This window comes from Schistocerca nitens, chromosome 1 (genome assembly GCF_023898315.1).
Source record: "Schistocerca nitens isolate TAMUIC-IGC-003100 chromosome 1, iqSchNite1.1, whole genome shotgun sequence".
Classification (NCBI taxonomy): domain Eukaryota; kingdom Metazoa; phylum Arthropoda; class Insecta; order Orthoptera; family Acrididae; genus Schistocerca; species Schistocerca nitens.
Window position 1 is genome coordinate 88825428 of NC_064614.1, and position 8048 is coordinate 88833475.

General features: G+C 40.6%; 1 pseudogene; it reads left to right on the plus strand.

The window, feature by feature from the left end:
- The first annotated feature begins 5801 nt into the window (after positions 1–5801).
- Positions 5802–5919, plus strand: LOC126203360 (5S ribosomal RNA; annotated as a pseudogene).
- The last annotated feature ends 2129 nt before the right edge of the window (positions 5920–8048 follow it).

Genomic DNA, 8048 nt, shown 5'->3' on the forward strand with positions numbered 1-8048 from the left:
GCTCAGGTCGGCAACGTAGCACTACCAAGGTGGAAAACCATCGGGTTTGGCGTATGACTGGCGCATCGTTCTCCATCTCAAGCAGCAATGTGTTCACCACAGTCACACAACGAACTGTTGCAAATCGTTAAATTATTATTATCTATGTTACCGGCCAAACCCGATTTTAGGATGAACTAGTTTCGCCTAGGTCAAACTCGTTCATCCTGTTACCAATAGGATAAAAAAGTTTAGCCTAGGTCGAATCGGTTTATCCCAGTCAGAATTTGTATGCTTTAGGATAAACTGGTACGTGCTAGTTTGAACTAATTTTGCCTAGTCGGAACGCATGTCGCTGCCTGTACGAACGGGAAATCCCCGAATCATCTCTGGCTCGCCCCTCTCAACTGCTTTTTGCTCGCACTATTCTTTGTTTTGAATGGTATTTTGCATCGACGAGTGCGCGTGTTAAGTTGCTGGTTGCGTTTAAAAGATTTTATTATAATACTAGAATAATTATTCTGAGGTGTTTCATCATGGATGAGCATTCGTGTAGTAGACAAGCCAATCAAAAGTTGTGGAGAGAAAAGTTTCTGGAGGAAATTTTGCAGCGTGAAAACAAAAATTCTTTTCATTATAATGTGTTATCAGTAGACGAATATGCGGATTTGAAACAAGTAGAAGACGCGGAAAAGTTGGAAAAAAAGGACATCATTACAAAAAAGACGACTGAAACGATTTGCTGTTTTGAAAATTGGCGATGTGAAAAAACTCACTGCATGGTGTGAAGGGAATATAAAACAATTTGTTCCACATGATGAACTTTATGATGTGATTGACGCAGCTCATGTAGCTGTGGATCATGGTGGTCGCGATAGGATGTTAGCCGAGACATCAAAAAAATATGGCAATATCACCCAGATATGATTTGCCTCTATTTATCAATGTGTGATGTTTGTCAACAAAAGAAGACAAAAAAGAGGGGTAGTTTCAAAGCCAATTCTCCATTCGGAAATGAATAGCAGATGCAAAGTCGATTTGATTGATTTCCAAGCACAACCAGACGGGAATTTAAAATTCATTCTAGTTTACCAAGACCATCTTATAAAATTTGTTCTCCTTCGTACGTTAACATCAAATAGGGCTGAAGAAGTGGCTTATCGTTTGAATGACATATTCCTAACTGTAGGGGCGTCGTGCATTCTTCAATCTGATAACGGCAGAGAATTTGTCAATAATGTTATAAGTGAACTCGCAAAGCTTTGGTCAGAACTGAAAATTGTGCATGGAAAACCAAGGCACAGCCAAAGTCAGGGTTCTGTTGAACCAAGACATTGAAAATATGATAAGTTCTTGGTTAAAGGACAACAATTCGACGAAATGGTCGGAAGGATTAAGGTTTGTCCAATTCATTGTTCGGAATGAAGCAGGATTTTCCACTGCGATTGCAGTCTTTCTCGGCGTATTCCACTGATGAATTCTTCTCGGGTTATCAGCCGAGTGGTGGCGTCGTCTTGTCGCAACGTTTCAGTGAGTCATCATCTTCTGGCGAAGTCGATGGGTACGAAACTCATTGAAACGTTGCGACAGGACGACGCCACCACTCGGCTGATAACCCGATAAGAATTCATCAGAATTTTCCACTTCCTCGTTGCCTTAAGAAATCATAAATGATATTCAGTTTGAAGATGACCTAAAGAAGGCAATCGAAGATGACAGCAATACTGAACAGTACGAAGACAGTGATGATGATAACATTGCGAAAATTGACACAAACGACATTCAAAATGCTACATAAATTGCGACAGAAAATTAAAAAGAAGAAAACAAGCTAAAAGAATGAAAGCTTCCTCTGACAAATCCCATCCACCAGCTGACGTTAGAGACAACGTAACCACACCTACTCCAGATGTAGATAAAGGCAGAGGTGACCTTCGAAACATAATTGGAGTAATACTTCAAAAGACTGACGAGGGCCTCTACAAAGTTGGCAACAAACATGGCGTTCTTCAAAAACATTACTGCAGGTATAATTTTATTAAAATTTTCCATAATTTTTTGTAATAAAATATTCAAAAATATTTGTTCTAACTTCTTTTTTTATTTTTTTTAGAACTGATTTCGACGTCTACATTCAGAAGTTTTTTAATGTGTGAGATATTAACCAGGAAATTGAAATATCTTTAAGGACTGCAGACACAAAACATTCAGTTGGATCAGGGCAAGGCTTCGTGAAATGCAGTTTCATGAAAAACCGTACAACAAACAAATGCAATTGTAAGAAAAACAAAGTACTCTGCAATTCCCCCAAGCTCCACCAAAGCAAACCTTGCAAAAATAAGTAAATAAGCAAATTGCAGGTAAGGTGATTTCTGTGGATGGATATACGTAAGTTGATCTAGTGATAGATGTTAAATTACTGATTACTTAATAAATCACTTTAATAATTCATATTGACTATATTATTTCTATTCCTTTATTCAGTTTACTTTGAAAAGCTTATAGAAGATACAAACTATGTGAAATTAGTTGAGACTAGGACGTACAAGTTTATCCTAAAGCATGTAAATTCTAACTAGGATAAATCGATTCGACCTAGGCTCAACTGTTTTATCCTATCAGGATGAGCGAGTTTGACCTAGGCGAAACTAGTTCATCCTAATATCAGGTTTGGCCAGTGACATCTATATAAATGATTTAGATGATCTGCGTAGCCGTCCTAGGTTGTTTTCAAATGATACTGTGGTTTATCGTCTAGTAAAGTTATCAGAAGATCAGAACAAGTTGCGAAACGATTTAGAAATGATATCTGTATGGTGTGAAAATTGGCAATTGAGCCTCATCACCAGCATCAATCAACAGTTCCAGTTTCCCAGGTACTGGTAATGAGCCTCTTCCACTTTGTCCTGTCCAGATACACCTGTGTACGGAGAACATTATCCACTGTCCATCCTCTGGTCACTAGATCAGCCTTGATCAAGTCCATCCATCGGGTTAGAGGTCTTCCTCGAGGTCTTTTCCCATCCACCTGTCTTTCCAAATTTATTTTGTCTGTTCTAGTTTGTAACGCCGGAAATGCATATCCTCCTATTTCCATCTGTTGTACTGTAAGTTTTTTCCTTAATTTGTTACCTGAATATATGACATTTCTGTGCCTTTATATATTGTAATTGTTTTACTATTTGTATATATATATATATATATATATATATATATATATATATATATATATATATATATATATATATATATATATATATATGCATTTATGTCGGTGTATAATTGGTTTGTTTCGTAAATATTATTTGTATTTTTACGCTGGGTCTTGCCTAGGGAAAACTGCTATCGAACGATTACATCGATAGGTCGTGTGAAGAATCAAAGTGTGTAGGATCTTTGGTAGTGTTAACTCTGCCGCGTGGAGCGTGGGCAGGGCAGTCGGGGTCTGACTGGAGTAGCGAGTGGAGCAGGTGTGTGGTGTGACGCTCCCGCGAGTTGCCGCGCTTTCGGGGTTTAGCAGCATGTAATTGCGCTCGACTTGCTATGTTAGTTTCTGGCACGGTGTCGCGGACGGGAAGCATTAGCCGGCGCACATCAAGAGCCCGTTTCGTCTGGTGACCGTGTTGAGAAGAACGCGCGCCAACATTCAGCTTCTGCAACAGCGACGGCCGACAATGAGTGACTGTCGCCACCTCCTCGATCGACGGCTTCAAACCTTCAATCAACTAACAAGGAAGACCAAAAGCACGTAAAGTTTCAGAACTGTATGGCAGACCTCAGCTTTTCACATTGTTCCATTTGCCTCGCAAAATTACAGCAACTTAGCATGAACCTTTGTTGCTCATTGTCCCAATTGCATTACCAAGCAGGGTCCCTTCCTTTTCCGAAATGAAACCGAGTGTCGTTGAAATTCAGACGCCAGCATTAAAGTACTATCATTGCATTTCATTACTTTAGTTTCAAAGTGCAGTTAAAGCATAGCTGGCTACAATAGTTAGATTACACAAGCACAAATTAAGAGTGCGAGTTTTGTTAGCATATTTTAGCTTACCTGTGACTGCAGCTCAGCTTGGTACGTACTAAATTTTACTATTGTTAATTATTCAGAATCATTTAATTCAAGTTCAAAGTTAAATCTCTTGTTTCTAAATTGCGTAGAGTCAAGTTGCTTTTGAAATGATTGTTGAGGTAGTCCAAGGCTAACCGTATTCTGCTGGATTTCGATGTGCTTCAGAAAGAAAGCTCACTATTAACTTCAGTCACTAAATTAACTTTCGATTTTCCGGATTTATTAATTCTTTTGCTAAATTAAGTCAGAGTGTAGCGAAATTTATTACTTCTGACAAACTTTCAGTTTTCACACTACACGTGTCAACCTTCAGTTGCCACGCTTCTACTGCTAATTATATGTGTAATAACCTTTCTTTTTCAGTTACTATAGTAATTGTCCTTAGGACAGGCGACCGTGATTTCCCCCAAATCTCAAATATCTAATTACCGCTAGTTAATTGTTGACGTAACGGCCGCACATTTACTTTCTTTATTAACTTTACCCCTTTTCAAAATTAATTTCCACCAGTTTCATTTGCATTTTTCCTTTCATTTAGATGTAACCCTTTCCTCCCTCTTTACCGACAGATTAACTTCGGTGACGATTGCTTTTCCAAAATTCCCATTAGGTACACGCGGTTTAATTTTTCACTGTCATTAAGGTCGATAAGTGAGGGGGAGGTTACAAGTTGACTCCATTCTCATCACATGCCCGTACCATCCAAGTCTAGATGCGCCAATTCGATCTAAAAGGGATGTCTTTATTCCGCCTTCTTTCCTCACCTCTTCATTCCTTAACTTGTCCATCTAGGTTTTCTGGATGGGGGAGCAAAGAAATTTCATCTCTGCTGCTTGCTGCCTTGATGATTCTCTTTTTGTGAGGGTGCATGTTTCAATACCATAGGTCAATATTGGTATGGAATAGCTATTAAACATCATCAGTTTGGCCGGTTTTGGGATCAAGTCATACCATAAAAGTGATCTTACTTGTTGGTAGAATTCAGATCGTTTTTTCACTCTGTTGGTGATTTCATTTCTGACCAAGTTATCACCGGAAATTACACTTCCAAGGTAGGGAAAACTGTCAACACATCTAGTTGGTGGTCTCCTAGTTCTACACTTGCTGGTTGCCCATCTCTGTTGACCCTAAATAATGAAAAGTATGAGGTCATCCACATAAGTGCTAAAAGGAATCCGTTAAACTTCGGTTATACGATGAATCAGTCGAATCTAAAGGCCGTAAATTCAACTAAATACCTAGTAATTACAATTATGATCAAATTAAATTGGAAAAGAACACAGAAAATGTTGTGGGGAAGGCAAACGAAAGACGCGTTTCACTGGCAGGACAATTAAGAAGATCCAACAGATCTACTAAGGAGACTGCCTACACTACGCTTGTCCGCCCTCTTTTAGGGTATAGATGCGCAGTGTGGGATCATTACCAGATAGGATTAACGGAATACGTCGAGAAAGTTCAAAGAAGGGCAGCACGTTTTGTATTATCGAGAAATAGGGAAGAGTGTCACGGACATGATACAGGTTTTGGTGCTGGCATCGTATTTCGTTACGGCGGGATCTTCTCACGAAATTTCAATCACCAGGTTTCTCCTCTGAATGTGAAAATATGTTGTTGACGCCGACGTACATGGGTAGAAACGATCATCATAATAAAATAAGGAGATTAGAGCTCGCACGGAAAGTGTTCGTTTTTCCGTGCATTGTTCGAGAGTGGAATAATAGAGAATTATTGTGAAGGAAGTTCGATGAAAGCCAATGGCCTTGCCGCAGTGGTAACACCGGTTCCCTCCAGATCACCGAAGTTAAGCACTGTCGGGTTGGGCTAGCACTTGGATGGGTCACCATCCGGTCTTCCGAGCGCTGTTGGCAAGCGGGCTGCACTCAGCCCTTGTGAGGCAAACTGAAGAGCTACTTGATTGAGAAATAGCGGCTCCGGTCTCGGAAACTGACATACGGCCCGAAGAGCGGTGTGCTGACCATATGCCCCTGCATATCCGCATCCAGTGACGCCTGTGGGCTGAGGATGACACGGCGGCCGGTCGGTGCCTTTGGGCCTTCATGGTCTGTTCGGGAGGAGTTATTTAGTTCGATGAAACCTCTGTGATGAACTTAAGTGTAATTTGAAGAGTATTCATGTAGATAGAGACGTAGATGTAGATTACTTAAAGGCCAGCTAAGAGACAGACATCCTGTAGCGTGCATTCCACTGACTCCCAATCACCGCCATTTGCCATTTCAGTGGTAACAAGCGAGAGCTCACTGGAGGGTAGGATGCAATTCTGTTGTGTTTCCCGATGGCAGCTGGTTCTGCCTTGGTGCCAGTGATGGCCGTGTGTCGACTAGAAGGAGGTCCACTCAGCACCTGTAACCAACCTGTCTGCGTGCCAGGAACACTTGACCTACAGCTGGAGTTATGGTCCGGGATGCGATTTCGCTTGACAGCCGAAGCACTGTCGTAGTTATCCCACGAACCCTGACTGCAAAATTCCCCTCAGTCTGGTGATTCGACCTTCTGCGTTGCCATTCATGAACAGTATTCCAGGGAGTGTTTTCCAGATAAATAACTCTTGCTCACAAACCGCTGTTGTAATCCAACAAACTCTACAGAGCGTCGACATGTTGCCTTGGCCTGCTAGATCAACATATTTGTCTCCAATAGAGTATGTATGGAACATCATATGACGACAGCTCCAGCATAATCCACAAACAGTATTAACCGTCCCTCTACTGACAGACCACGTGCAACAGGCATGAAACGGCATCCCACAAACTGACCTCCGGCACCAGTACAACACAACGCATGCACGTTTGCATGCTTGCATTCAACAATCTGGCGGTTACACCTGTTATTATTGTACCAGCATTTCAAATTTGCAATGGCTCATCTTGGACTTACATTAACCTGCGATCTTTCAATATTAATTACTTAGATAGGCCTACCTAAGTTGTAGCCTATCCCCAATGTTCATCAGTCTGTATATTGAGCGAGCAGTAAAGAAAACAAAAGAAAAGTTCGGAGTAGGAATTAAAATCCATGGAGAAGAAATAAAATCTTTGAGGTTCGCCGATGACATTGTAATTCTGTCAGAGACAGCAAAGGACCTGGAAGAGCAGTTGAACGGAATGGACAGTGTCTTGAAAGGAGGGTATAAGATGAACATCAACAAAGGCAAAACGAGGATAATGGAATGTAGTCGAATTAAGTCGGGTGATGCTGAGGGAATTAGATTAGGAAATGAGACACTTAAAGTAGTGAAGGAGTTTTGCTATTTGGGGAGCAAAATAACTGATGATGGTCGAGGCAGAGATGATATAAAATGTAGACTGGCAATGGCAAGGAAAGCTTTTCTGAAGAAGAGAAATTTGTTAACATAGAGTATAGATTTAAGTGTCAGGAAGTTGTTTCTGAAAGTATTTGTATCGAGTGTAGACATGTATGGTAGTGAAACATGGACGATAAATAGTTTGGACAAGAAGAGAATAGAACCTTTCGAAATGTGGTGCTACAGAAGAATGCTGAAGATTAGATGGGTAGATCACATAACTAATCAGAAGGTATTGAATAGAATTGGAGAGAATAGGAGTTTGTGGCACAACTTGACTAGAAGAAGAGATCGGTAGGTAGGACATGTTCTGAGGCGTCAATGGATCACCAATTTAGTATTGGAGGGGAGCGTGGAGGGTAAAAATCGTAGAGGGAGACCAAGAGATGAACACACTAAGCAGATTCAGAAGGATGTAGGTTGCAGTAGGTACTGGGAGATGAAGAAGGTTGCACAGGACAGAGTAGCATGGAGAGCTGCATTAAACCAGTCTCTGGACTGAAGACCACAACAACAACAGATAGGCCTATGTTACCTAGATAAATGTATCCGCGAAATTTCATTACTGTACATTAATAATTTTTAGTGCTGCGATTTTTTTTATCGGTGAAGTTACCAAGTTGTTATTTTAACTAACAATAACACTAATAGGTTTCATTTCTGTATGTAAGCCTT